General features: G+C 44.0%; 1 protein-coding gene across 1 annotated transcript in view; it reads left to right on the top strand.

The window, feature by feature from the left end:
- LOC118391011 (serine/arginine repetitive matrix protein 3) overlaps positions 1-12,629 on the top strand; it is a 176,703-nt gene that overhangs the window by 119,173 nt on the left and 44,901 nt on the right. The window lies entirely within an intron of this gene.

Raw genomic sequence — 12,629 nt, 5'->3', positions numbered from 1 at the left:
TGCACAGCTGGATTGTACAATATTTGCACATCATTATTTTTTAAATTCTTCAAGCTTTGTGAATTTGGTTGTTGATCATTCCTTGAGAGCCATTTTCAAGTCTTGCCATAGATGTTCAAGCCAATATTAAGTCAAAACTGTAACTATGCCACTCAGAAACATTCAATTTCGTCTTGGTAAGCAACTGCAGTATATATTTGGCATTGTATTTTAGGTTATTGTCCTGCTGAAAGGTGAATTTGTCTCCCAGTGTCTGTTGGAAAGCAGACAGCACCAGGTTTTCCTCTAGGATTTTGCCTGTGCTTAGCTCTATTCCATTTATTTTTAGCCTAAAGAAACTCCCTAGTTCTTGCCGATGACAAGCATTTCATAACATGATGCAGCCACCTTCTTCTCTGGCAACTGAGTTAGGAAGGACGCCTGTATCTTTGTAGTGGCTGGGTGTATTGATACACCATCCAAAGTGTAATTAATAACTTCACCAGGCTCAAAGGGATATTCAATGTCTACTTTTTAAAATGTATTACCAATAGGTGCCCTTCTTTACAAGGCATTGGAAATCCTCCCTGAGTTTTGTTGTTGAATCTGTGTTTGAAATTCACTGCTCAACAGAAGAATCTTACAGATTCTTGTATGTGGGTTCTTTTTCACCTTTATTTAACCAGGTAGGCTAAGATAAAGCAAAGCAGTGCGACACAACAAACAACACAGAGTTACACATGGAATAAACAAACATACAGTCAATAATACAACAGAGAAAGTCTATATACAGTGTGTGAAAAGGAGGTAGGATAAGGGGGGAAAGGCAATAAATAGGCCGCCATAGTGGCAAAATTATTACAGTATGGCAAATTAGGAGGAGCAAAATAAATAGGAGCTAAATAAATAACAATATGGTAATGAGGTAGTTGGATGGGCTATTTACAGATGGGCTATATACAGGTGCTGTGATCTGTGAGCTACTCTGACAGCTGGTGCTTAAAGCTAGTGAGGGAGATATGAGTCTCCAGCTTCAGTGATTTTTGCAGTTCGTTCCAGTCATTGGCAGCAGAGAACTGGAAGGAAAGGTGGCCGAAGGAGGAATTGGCTTTGGGGGTGACCAGTGAAATATACCTGTAGGGTACAGAGATGAGGTAGTCATTAAACAATCCTGTTATTAAACAATATTATTGCACACAGAGTCCATCCAACTTATTATATTATTATCAGGAGCGGCAGGTAGCCTAGTGGTTAGAGCGTTAGATCGAATCCCCAAGTTGACAAGGTACAAATCTGTTGTTCTGCCCCTGAACAAGGTAGTTAACCCACTGTTGCCTGGTAGGCCATCATTGTAAATAAGGATTTGTTCTTAACTGACTTGCCTAAATAAATTGTTAAATTTAAAAATATATATGTGTTCTTAAGCACATTTGTACTCATGATCTTATTTAGGTTTGCCATAACAAAGGGCATACTTTTTTACTTAATTTTTTATAAATTTGTATAAAATAAAAAAATTAAAAAAAAATCTATAAGCATAATTCCACTTTGAAAATATGGGCTATTCTATATAAGCCATGGACATTTTTAAATTCAGGATGTAACACAGCAAAATATGGAAAAAGTCAAGGGCTGTTAATACTTTCTGAAGGCACTGTATGCTAATATCATAGTACAATGACTCCACCAAAATGCCATGAGCAGTGCAAAGTAGCAGTGTGTTGTGGAGTGTTATTCCAGGAAGTAATTGAGCTGTAATGAACGTTGCATGATTAGTCACTGTGGAGTGCCCCAGCCTTTCCTCTGTCCTATTAATGGGGGACGTAAACAAACAAGGACACACTACCTCACCTAGTTAAAACTACGCTACATACTGCTGACTGAACTCTGGCTTGGCTAGGTCGTTCATCCACAAAGACCTACAGCATCACCCACTTAATTAGTTAACACTCGCCTTTCACAACGCCACGCTCACTTAGTTAAAGCTCCACACTGCTGTATGCTGGCTCAACTGAGGCCTGTCTAGCTCCTCCATCCACAACACACTGATGGGCGATTTTAGAAAAGCTGTGATAAGACTGAAGAAAGTGGTCCTTTCACCTCCCTGGCCTCCTCGGGAAGATGAGAGTATTTTGACCCGGAGCTTCAGGGAAATGGTATTTGTTGTGTATAGTAGGATTATACACAGACAGGGACAAACACGCATACACTCTTTGAAAAAAAGGTGCTGTCTAGAACCTAAAACAGTTCTTTGGCTGTCCCCATAGAAAAACCCTTTGAAGAACCCTTTTGGTTCCAGGTAGAACCCCTTTGGGTTCCATGTAAAACCCTTTCCACAGAGGGTTCTACATGGAACACAAAATAGTTATACCTGGAACCAAAAAGGGTTCTCCTATGGGGACAGCCAAAGAATCATTTTGGAAAAGGACACAGAAGAATACACATGGGATATTTACAAACGCCTTTAATCCGTATAAAGCCATCATATTGCAAAGCCAATTTCATTAAAGGAGTGTAGGCTATAGATTGTGTGCTTCATATTCAGAAACTCATGATATTGTATTCACTTTTTGGGGTACCTGGGATTGAATTTGACTTTCTCCCCAACACCTCCTCCAGCAGAGTTTTATCTCCTGACCTAGGTTCAAATACATGTGTATTTGGTTATTTGTATTTGAGATACTTATTTTCTGTGTATTTGAGTAATTTCAAATAATGTGGCCCAGATTGTTTTATAATTTTCTATAAATATCATACTATTTGAAACTATTTTCAAAAATGAATTTCCAAATACATTATTTCAAATATCAAAACGACCTGGGTTGAAAACCATGCAGTATTGAAATATTTGTATTTGAAAATATGAGTATATAGCCAGTACTGTCCAAGTGTATTTCCAAATATATTCCAATATTCAAATACTTGTTGAAGTATTATAATTATATTCAATTATATTATATATATATTCAACTACACAAAAAATATTATAATAATAATACTTACTTCCAAATGTCTTTTGAAAGTAATTTAAATACCCTAAATAGTATTTGAACCTAGGACTCTTAAGTCACTTAACATCCTGAATACCTTATAAGGTTTACTTTAGTGTAGAAAAGAGAGGGGTGTTTACGCCTTGATCAGACAGACATTGTCATTGCATCAATGATAAATTCAGCAGTCAAACCTTTTTCATTATGCGGTCCATATTTTTTTATGGATGTGGTGAACAAACTTCACCTTTTGCTACTATTGCTGTCAAGTCTATGCATACATTTTAATCCAACATATGCACCATACAGAACACATAATGCACTGCAACTGCCTCTGCAATGCAATGCTGCAAGGCAAACGCAGCTTTCCATTGGAAATGAATGTACAGTTGAGCCGTCGGCTCCTGGCTGGCCGACGGCACTGGCGGCTCCTGGCTGACCGGCAGCTCCTGGCTGGCCGACGGCACTGGCGGCTCCTGGCTGACCGGCAGCTCCTGGCTGACCGGCGGCTCTGGCGGCTCCTGCCTGACCGGCGGCTCTGGTGGCTCCTGGCTGACTGGCGGCTCTGGCGGCTCAGGACAGACTGGTGGCTCAGGACAGACTGGCGGCTCAGGACAGACGGGAGACTCTGGCGGCTCAGGACAGACGGGAGACTCTGGCGGCTCATTACAGACGGGAGACTCTGGCAGCTCGGGACAGGCGGGAGACTCTGACAGCGCTGGGCAGGCGGGAGACTCTGACAGCGCTGGGCAGGCGGGAGACTCTGGCGGCTCAGGACAGACGGGAGACTCTGACAGCGCTGGAGAGGAGGAAGGCTCTGGCAGCGCTGGACAGGCGGGAGCACCTGTAGGCAGACGACGGAGAGACCAGAGGGCTGGTGCGTGGAGGTGGCACCGGATAGACCAACCTTACCTGGTTGAATGCTCCCCGTAGCCAGGCCAGTGCGGCGAGGTGGAATAGCCAGCACTGGGCTGTGCTGGCGAACCGGGGACACCATGCGTAAGGCTGGTGCCATGTACGCCGGCCCAAGGAGACGCACTGGAGACCAGATGCGTAGAGCTGGCTTCATGCGTAGAGCTGGCTTCGATGCCCACTCTAGCCCGGTCGATACGAGGAGCTGGAATGTACCGCACCGGGCTATGCACACACACCGGGGACACCGGGCGCTCCACCGCATAACATGGTGCCTGCCCGGTCCCTCTCGCTCTCCGGTAAGCACAGGAAGTTGGCGCAGGTCTCCTAACTGAACTCGCCACACTCCCCGTGTACACTCCCCGTGTACCCCCAATACATTTTTGGGGCTGCCTCTCGGGCTTCCTTGCCAGCCATGTTCCCTCAAAGCGCTGGCTCCCTTTAGCTGCTGCCTCCGCTCTCCTAGCTGCCTCCACCTGTTCCCATGGGAGGCGATCCCTACCAGCCAGGATTTCCTCCCATGTGTAGCAACCCTTGCCGTCCAGAATGTCCTCCCATGTCCATTCCTCCTTATAGCGCTGCTCCTGCTGCTGCAGCTGCTGCCCGTTACCACACTGCTTGGTCCTTTTGTGGTGGGTGGTTCTGTAACGGTTGTCTTGGGTGGAAGAAGGATCGGACCAAAGCGCAGTGTGGTTATTGTTCATCTTTTTAATAAGAAACTGAACACTATGAAAAATACAAAAACAACAAAGTGACAACCGAAACAGTTCTATCTGGTGCAGACACACAAAGACTGAAAATAACCACACCAACTCACACCCTGACCATACTAAATAAAGACAAAACAAAGGAATAAAGGTCAGAACGTGACACCCAGTGGGTCAGAAGTTTACATACACTCAATTAGTATTTGGTAACATTGCCTTTAAATTGTTTAACTTGGGTCAAATGTTTTGGGTAGCCTTCCACAAGCTTCCCACAATAAATTGGGTGAATTTTGTCCCATTCCTCCTGACAGAGCTGGTGTAACTGAGTTAGGTTTGTAGGCCTCCTTGCTCGCACATGCTTTTTCAGTTCTGCCCACATATTTTCTATGGAATTGAGGTCAGGGCTTTGTGATGGCCACTCCAATACCTTGACTTTGTTGTCCTTAAGCCATTTTGCCACAACTTTGGAAGTATGCTTGGGGTCATTGTCCATTTGGAAGACCCATTTGCGTCCAAGCTTTCACTTCCTGACTGATAACTTGAGATGTTGCTTCAATATATCCACATAATTATTATGTAAAGTGCACCAGTCCCTCCTGCAGCAAAGCACCCCCACAACATGATGCTGCCACCCTCGTGCTTCACGGTTGGGATGGTGTTCTTCGGCTTGCTAGCCTCCCCCTTTTTCCTCCAAACATAACGATGGTCATTATGGCCAGAAGTTTCTAAAGCCATGACATCATTTTCTGGACTTTTCCAAGCTGTTTATAGGCACAGTCAACTTAGTGTATGTAAACTTCTGACTCACTGTAATTGTGATGCAGTGAATTATAAATGAAATAATCTGTCTGTAAACAATTGTTGGAAAAATGGCTTATGTCATGCACAAAGTAAATGTCCTAACTGACTTGCCAAAACTATAGTTTGTTGACAATATATTTGTGGAGTGGTTGAAAAACGAGTTTTAATGACTCCAACCTGAGTGTGTGTAAACTTCTGACTTCAACTGTACTTCTGGTGTACCAAAATACAACGATGCTGTCGGTCTGATCGAGGTGTTAGAGACGGACAGGATGACATAGAAAAATCAAGGGAGGAATGTAGCAAGGAAGTCTTATTAAAAGAGGAGACGGTGGTCTAGCTACCATCACAAAGTTGTATTGGGACCACGCAGCCAAAGACCTTTCTCATTAGTCCTCTGAGGAGAGTGTTTTCCACAGCCAAGTAGGGACAAGCTCTTTATGAAGTCTAAAGGGATTAATCCCCACCAGGCAGGAGCAGGAGGGATTTACCAGGCTAAGAGCAAATGCCCCTCTTATTCAATGTCACCAAGTTCAGCACTAGCCTGAGTCCCAGACCTGTTTGCTACGTCTTGCCAACGTCACATGACAATGACATCAAATGAGTTGGCAAGACAGCACAAACACAACTGGGACTCAGGCTATAGTTGCCTGCCCTACGTGAATCTGACTTGAATCTGCTTTGGACCATCTAGCCACCCTGTTTATTCCGCCAAATGTTGTCCCTATTGGTCAAGGTCTTAGTGAGGATGAGCAATCTAGAACGAGAGGCAGAGAATTGGTGCACTGTCATGTCATCCGCAGATCTGCTTATCCTTCTAGAGCTGCTGCTGTGTGGGAGATGTAAGAGGGTAGCTTTGTGAAGAAATTCAGTAGTCTCCTCTCTCCACACACCTCTCTCTCTCTCTCTGCTCTCTCTCTTTCCATCTTCCGCCCGCTCTCTCTGCCTTTCTCGACTCTACAGTATAAGCACATCTCCCTTGAACATGTGCAACTTTATAATTTGTTATTCAATTAAATTCCTGATTGAAATGTTCTCCTCCACATGAGAGTTGAACCATTTCATTATGAAGTTGTTGCTGGTCTTTTAATTTGGTCTCTGAAATTGAAATCAATTTCTCCACCCCTCTTCACCAAACCCAAAGCCACTCAATCTTACTAACTGCATCATATTGGCATAAACTTATTGCACAAGTATTGATGGCCACTGCCTTTGTCCGACATGTGCTACGGCTGCACCTGGGGATGTGAGTTGAGACGGTGTAAGAACAGTCTCTCTCTCTAGCCCAGAGACATAAGCTGTGTTCGAATGCCCATACTAACATACTGTATTCTACATACTTAATGAGTATATACTGCATACTATATACTATTAGTTAATTTTAGTAAACTACAAACAAGCAGTATGCTTTCAGTTGAGTGTACTAGCTCTTCACATGTCTACCGGAAGTTGATGCTGTTGCTATGCAACCTCTTGGTAGCTAGTTAGTTAGCATAACAAATGACTAGTTAGACATTTTACTCCAGGTGTGTTCTTTAAATTCAGTCTGGAGTGCGAGAGTGCGCTTGTAAATTCAGAGTGTTTGTCAGATTGCCCGTTTGTAATTTCAGAGCGTTTTGCTCTTGGAGCGCACACTGGAAGCTCGGGCCGAGGAGTTGGGTTGATTTGAGCGTTCTGACCTTACAACGGCAGTCAAGCACCTAAGCTAATGTTGGCTAGCTTGCTAGCTACTTCCAGACACAAATGGGACCACTCTGACCATTTTGCTCGCCCTCGCAGAGCTGGTTAGGCTGTTCTCATGTTATCCAGAGCGTTGGTGACTATAACTGTGCTGCTGGCAACAATTTAATTACGCTTTTCTGCCGACGTTTACTGACACCGGCCATATTCAATGGGTGTTGAGCGCTCGTAAATTAATTATTCTGCTCTCTGGTACACTTAGACGAGAGTCCTCTGGAATCTGAAATCGGAGTAGATAGCCAGAGCGAATTTACAAAAGCACCCGAGCTAGGCTAAGAATGACGGGAAGTCAATAAATGTTGGGTGGGTAGTTAGTTAGTTAGCCTATAGTTATTATACTGGCAAGTTTGACGTTTAAGTAGCCAACTAATGTTAGGTAGCTAGCTAACGACATACCGGTACACATTGCTGTAATGATACGCTACGTGGTTCGTCAGGACAGTGTAGCTAACAAATTGTCAGCCAGCATAACGTGTAAGGCAACTTATTTGAAAAGTCATTACTTTATTACATTGCTCAACATGCTTAACATTTCTCATAATTAGTTAAAGTAATGAATTTGTATCCGCTCTCGTTGTACTTCGACTGCATATTTTCCGCCATCTTCTTCAAATCTGGAAACGATGTGAAGCCACGCCCATTTCCTGAAGAATTGCATTATGGACCCTAAAGTACGGAAATAGTGTCCTCTACGTGTATACTTCATATTTTGTCGAATTTAGTACGACATCGGGGAACTTTATGCATACTATATCCATACTATGACCAATAAGCATACTGTAATACTCAATTGACATCACAAATAGTATGGTTACTGCGGTTAGTATGAGTATTCGAACAAAAAATATGTGTATTACTTCGCTTTGACAACACTGACCTTGTCATTCATGCCATTAAAACATTTAGAATTTGATTTCCCTGAGCCCCTAGCTAATGGAGACTTTCTTTCTCTCTCTGTTTCTCTTTCTCTCTCTCTAGCTTCTGTCTAATTACTTCAATCAGGCTGTTTAATCGAGGTGATTTGTCAGGGCTGGGCTGGCGGGACAGGCACAGGGAGCCAGTCTTTCTGATATACTGTATGCCCCAGTCAGTCATAGTGACTGTGTATATTGAGGGCAATAGGGCTGGCAAAATGGCCCTCAACTCATCTAGCGTAACTATCGCTGCTGACTCTCTGTTCTCTACTGTATGGACACACACACACTCGCACACACACACACAATCCACACTCAGTTTAACATTAATTTAAACAGGTGTGTGTGTGCGTGTGCGTGTGCGTGTGTGTCTGTGTGTAAATCAGTGACGTTTAAACCCCACAACAGCACTAATTAACAGACAGAATCAGAGATGTGAAGTTTGGATGCTAGTCCACTAATAGCCCCTGAAGAAAAGCTCAATACATCACCATTTATGCACATTGATTTTGAGTTTAGAATAGATTTTACCACTCTAATGCAACTCAAAAAGCAATCTTGCATCTGAGAGACCCAGAAAGGACAGATTTTGTTGTGTTACGGAACTGAATAATGAATCATTCCCGTAGCTATTTGTCTGTGAATGGGCTCTAGTTTACCATGAATACATTTAGATCACCCTTTTTTAGAAAAGAGGTGTACCCCTGCACATTGACTTGGCACCGGTACTCCTTGTATATAGCCTCGTTATTGTTATTTTTCCCCAAAAAATATTTTCCCTAAAAAATCGTATTTTCCTGTTTCTTTCTTTCTTTTTTACTCTGCATTGTTGGGAAGGTGCTCGAAAGCATTTCACAGTAAGGTCCTGTTGTATTCAGTGCATGTGACAAATAACATTTTGATTGATCTTTGTATAACCGGTGTGAAATGGCTGTATAGTTGGCGGTGTGCGCTAGTGGCATTTCAATCAGTGATGTCACTCACTCTGAAACCTTGAAGTAGTTGTTTCTCTTGCTATGCAAGAGTTGCGGCTTTTGTGGAGCGATAGGTAACGATGATTCAAAGTTGACTGTTGTTGATCTGTGTAGAGGGTTCCTGTTTCGATCCCAGGTTGGGGCGAGGAGAGGGACAGAAGGAATACTGTTACATTTCTGTCTGAAATGAAGAGAGGAAAAAGAGAATCAAAATGCATAACCTCTGCAGAGGCCTGGAATCTCAAACAAACATATTCTGGTCAGTAGAGCCACAGGTGATGCAGGGGTATTCTAGCCCCACAGCACATCAACCTCAACCCCAGCCGTTACACGCACCGTTAAGCGTACGCCCACTGCCCATGGTTAGCCAATCCCCTCAGACCATCCCGCAGGGTAAACCAATCGGGGAGAACGGAGGTGTCTGACTTTAGGCTCGGCTGCGCCACCAAACCATGTGAGAGGAGTCCAGAGAGGGAGGAGACTGTCGTGTATATTCTACACAGGGACACTTGAAGTCAATCTTAAATGAATCATTGTATATTAACAGCAAGCTTGAGAGGTCACAGTCAAACTTAGATGCATAAAGTACCAGTCTGAAGTGAGCTTTGCCGGGGCAGTCCTGTTAGTTATCTTATATACTGCTTACACAGACAAGTTATATTTGCATGATTTAGCTTATTCATCATTAATTCATCATTAAAGTTTGGTTCATGCATGTGACTGACCAATACCTCACGAGGCTTCTTCTATCCAAGCTGAGACCTTGAAACTGAGGTATCCTTTCGTTCTCAAAACAAGGTTCTGGGCATACTGCCAAATTGCAGATACTGATGGTGAGGATTCGTTCAATCAGTCACTTGCATGAACACAGAAATTGGTTATTAGAAAAGCACAAACATGACATTTTCCATCACAAGACGGTGCTGGAGGAGGAGGCCAGGAGGGTGAGGAAGACAAGGGGAGGAATAGGAGAAGAGAGGAGGACATTACAGTACACTATAACTATCCGTTCCACAGAGCTCTTAGAGCTTGGGGTTGTGAGTCTGACACCTTATTTATGTCTTTACACTAGCTGTCAGTAAACAGAGCGAGTGTCAAGCGTTAATATATCTCAGCCTGCTATCATCAGGACAGTGAAGTGTGAAGGAAGGAGAGCGCCTAAAGCCAAGCATTTTGTTTTGGTGTGTGAGAGCATTAGTGCACAATACGAGCCTATTATATTCTAAGGCTTTTCACCCTCTCCCTCTTTTTATAGCACTGTCAAGGCACGGTAGAGTAGAACACACTGTAGAACCCACACCCAGACATAGTATATATGTCTAGTGACTACAGTGATGCACACAAACACAGTAACGTAACAGTACGTATGGTGATGGCGCCTGCCTCATGCATGGAAAGATATAAATATAGAGTGAGTTGAGTTCTTAGCCACTCTGTTGTGGTTGTGATGTGGCTGACAAGCCCTGCTAGGCTGAGAAATTACTAGAGATTGCAATAGAGCACACACACACACACACACACACACACACACACACACACACACACACACACACACACACACACACACACACACACACACACACACACACACACACACACACACACACACACACACACACACACACACACACACACACAGAGAGAGAGAGATTACAGTGAAGCAGGGAGTGACTAGTGGTGGTGTCACACTGGGCTGTCTCTGTTCTGTACTGTCAGACCTCCTAGACCACTACCTTAATCTCCTGTCCCTAGCCGCGGTACTGATAGCGCTGAGCAAATCTGGGATAAATGGACACAGCACCTACACAGCTTTCTGGTCTGGTTCAGACTACTGCTATTATTTTCACTATTTACTGGGATTGGTGCCGTGACTGACTGACAATGAACAGAGAGTCTCTTTTACTGAGTGGGAATGTGTTTCAGCACCGACCAGCAGTGGACAGCTCCCGCAGTGTGTTCAGTTCAGCAGCTTTTGAATGTGTTTCAGCACCGACCAACAGTGGACAGCTCCCGCAGTGTGTTCAGTTCAGCAGCTTTTGAATGTGTTTCAGCACCGACCAACAGTGGACATCTCCCGCAGTGCGTTCAGTTCAGCAGCTTTTGCTACACCCACAGAGAAAGATAGTGCCATTGAAACAACAGATAGAGAGAGCATGTTGTAAAATGCAGATTGACAAATACTGAAATACAAGATATTGAACAAAAGGAATCATACAGACGGTCGTCCTTCATTCCTTCCACAGCTCTCTCTGCATTTGACCTTGAGTTGTGTTCTAAATAGCTCCTCTGTGATGCTCGCTGAACAGTTTTCCTTCTCAGAGATTGTATTCACTCTGTGTTCTTCTGGCACTCCTCCAATAGAACTAACTGGCAGGGAGTGACTCTCATCCAGAACTGTACAATCTGTGTGTGGACATTGGAGCGGTTGTCAGTGGTAATGTCTGAACAGGTTTGTTACAAAGCTACGCTGAGAAATAGAGCTTGTTTTCCACCCACATACAAATAGAGTATATCTAGTACTACATTAGTTAACTTGGCCACAAAACATACATTCAATAGGCAATTATCCCACTCAGGTTCTTCTAACATAAAGTATACGTATATACCACAGAGATCCTATTAAATTACTAATATGTCAATCTGAGTTTCACCACAGAGATCCTATTAAATTACTATGAGTTTCACCCCCACATGATGGTGACCCACAGGATTCTAGCCAATGCTGATAACGTTGAGAAATTGGCTAACAGGATTGAGTGTATTGATGTGTTGTGTACAACTGGGGTTTCTAGTGAGCTCCACCCCTATTTCTGCTGTCAGAATAAAACATGGCATGTAGAAAGGGGCATCAAGGAAGGACTCTGGGGAATTGGTGATCTAGCAAAGTGAATCATCTGACACATGCGCACGCCACACACACGCACGCCACACACACGCATGCCCACACACACGCATGCCCACACACACGCACGCCACACACACGCATGCCCACACACAGCGAATCATCTCTCTCTCACGTGTGTACACACACAAACACAGGGGCGGAAGGAAGGACTAGGGAGATTTTAAGTTGAGCTGGCACAGCAAATCACCTGCATTTCCTTTTCCCCAGTTGTGTCGTGTATCAATTAAGCCATACTAAGGGAAACGCATTCCACTACATATGGTTCCTGGCCAGCCATCTTATCCCCTTCTGGTCAAGCTGTACATTTATGACCCCCCGTTTGGAGATGACGTGGCATTACACACGCACCAGCGCCCGTTGTGACAGATGGCGATAAGCCTTGCTGCTCTCTCTGATAGGACTGGAAACATGTGATATTGAAAATGACTAGCCGTGTGTGTGTGATGCTGTTGCTGTCTGTGCCTGGCTAAATTCTCCATCTCCTGTCTGCACCATGTCTTAGTCACTAAGACTTAGTGGTTCCCATATTTTGCCTTTGCCATGACAGTTAGCCATCACTCCTCCTCACTGCCTTGCAAATATATCTTTGAGTCCTGCCCTGTCTGCACTGCTCCACCGGGTAAATCAACCGTGTGTGTGTGAGAGTGTGTGTGTGTGTGTGTGTGTGTGTGTGTGTGTGTGTGTGTGTGTGTGTGTGTGTGTGTGTG

This window comes from Oncorhynchus keta, chromosome 12, assembly GCF_023373465.1.
Source record: "Oncorhynchus keta strain PuntledgeMale-10-30-2019 chromosome 12, Oket_V2, whole genome shotgun sequence".
Taxonomy (NCBI): domain Eukaryota; kingdom Metazoa; phylum Chordata; class Actinopteri; order Salmoniformes; family Salmonidae; genus Oncorhynchus; species Oncorhynchus keta.
Note: the sequence above shows the minus strand (reverse complement) of the source record. Positions and strands in the feature narration are given on the sequence as shown.